This window comes from Diaphorina citri, unplaced genomic scaffold (genome assembly GCF_000475195.1).
Source record: "Diaphorina citri unplaced genomic scaffold, Diaci psyllid genome assembly version 1.1 scaffold1076, whole genome shotgun sequence".
Lineage (NCBI taxonomy): Eukaryota > Metazoa > Arthropoda > Insecta > Hemiptera > Psyllidae > Diaphorina > Diaphorina citri.
In genome coordinates, this window is record NW_007378505.1 from 51345 (window position 1) to 53615 (window position 2271).

Here is a 2271-nt window from a genome sequence, read left to right on the forward strand (position 1 = left end):
ATAAGAAAGGATTTTGCGAAAATCTACACCGATCCTGAGATATGATCAATTTTTGATCGCTGAAATCTCCATAAGAAATACACAGAGTGCAGAGACTGCGGGATAGAAAACTTTTCCTCGCTCGCCTAATATTTGAGTTTCGTTTATGTTTTTAGTTTGATAACTACAAGTTCGGCCATGCCTTTTCCACAAGTTTGGCCATGCCTCGGGATGAACTAGCGGGATTCCGGAGCGAAGCGACGGAATTCAGCTAGTTATGCATAAGAGCATGGTACATAAAAATACATTAAAATCGCTTCCTTCTCCTTGCTGTTCCTACAAGAAGTTTTTCCACTAAGAGTTATCGATCGAGAGGCAGCAGACATACTTGAGCAACTGATTGTTATTTTCAAATTTCTCGTGGAAATCTGAAGAAGGAAAAATAATCTCTTTCGTAAGAGGCTGTATGAAAAAAAAAATCAATCTCTTACTAAATATCAAGTGTAGGCTCTGTATCTATACGTGTTCTTGAAGAATAATGTCCTTACAGAGGTTCATTCGTTCATTATAGGTACAGCTTAAGGAGCTCCTTTACTTGCGCCAAGTAGTTCCAATTACAGCCTCCTCTCAGACAGACGATGACTTATTTTGTTTCCTCTCAATTGAAGAACCCACGTTTCCCCCAATGTCTATGGAAGCAGGCTTAAAAATGAACTTGAACTTCCTTCCAACTTTCAACTCCGCAGCAAAGGATTCGTTGTATTTCCGGAAAAAAAAAAAAACAATCTTTTACTAAATATCAAGTGTAGGCTCTGTATCTATACGTGTTCTTGAAGAATAATGTCCTTACATCAGAGGTTCATTCGTTCATTATAGGTACAGCTTAAGGAGCTCCTTTACTTGCGCCAAGTTGTTCCAATTACAGCCTCCTCTCAGACAGACGATGACTTATTTTGTCTCCTCTCAGTTGAAGAACCCCCAATGTCTATGGAAGCAGGCTTAAAAATGAACTTGAACTTCCTTCCAACTTTCAACTCCGCAGCAAAGGATTCGTTGTATTTCCTGTTCCAATTACAGCCTCATCTCAGACAGAAGATGACTTATTTTGTCTCCTCTCAGTTGAAGAACCCCCAATGTCTATGGAAGCCGGCTTAAAAATGAACTTGAACTTCCTTCCAACTTTCAACTCCGCAGCAAAGGATTCGTTGTATTTCCAATAGAGGGTAGGTATAACCTTGTTTTTATAATAGTCTCCTTTATTGTCAAGGGCAAGCAATAATGTTGGCGCCATTAATAAGTCCTGACATCAGAGGAGACCGCAAAATTTATTAATTAAACACCAAACTTTGAAACCCCTCTTCTTCCTTCCCTCTCTTCCTATTCCCCATTCCTCTCTTCCTATTCCCCATTCCTCTTTCCTACATCTTTCCTCTTTCGCTTCTTCCATTTAACTCTCTGTAGTTCTTGCCCTCTTCCTTCCTGCTCCTTCTTTTCTTCCCACACTACATTACACTCTAATAAATATTAATAAATTTATTAATAGTACCTACCTACAAAAGTATAAAAATATAATCCAAGTAACAAAATCCAAGAGAATGAAACACTAAAATCATAGGAGAGATAGAGCCTGATAGTAGTTAGGCTGTAAAAACAAGGCTCTTTTCACGAATGCAAATAAGTTCAACAAAAAATTCTGTGAACAACAATCTCCGTGTTGAGTCCCAAGACAAAAGAGCAAAAGACCTTTACGACATTTTTCGGCACTTTTACTTTCTTATCTACAGAAAATAAAAAATCCTACAAAAATTTGCTAAATGAGCGACATATGACTGTGCCGGCAAAAGGAAAGTGACGACCTCAATTTTGAGTCGTCCGAGTCGTCACAATGGCGTCCCAGTAGAACATTACCCAAGTCTCTGTAGAGCATTAACTCGCTGTGCTATGTAGAGCGTGCAGTGTGTAGAACAGGGATTCCCAAACTTGCTCAAGCCACGGACCACTTTTAAATTTCATAATTTTCCACGGGCCACTCAGCGACCCCTCCCCCCCCCTCATTCTTATTTAATGAAAATGATTCGTTTCCTTCTTTTGGGACCACCTCGTGGACCATTTGTAACCTTCTCGTGGACCACCAATGGTCCGCGGACCAAAGTTTGGGAGCCCCTGGACTGTAGAGGAATATATCCCTGACTTTTGCCACACATCAGATAATCTTCAGTGAGGATGCCCAGAAAACACGAAGGGGGGAAAAACTGGATATTCTAAGGATATTTCATTTTTTATTCATCCCAG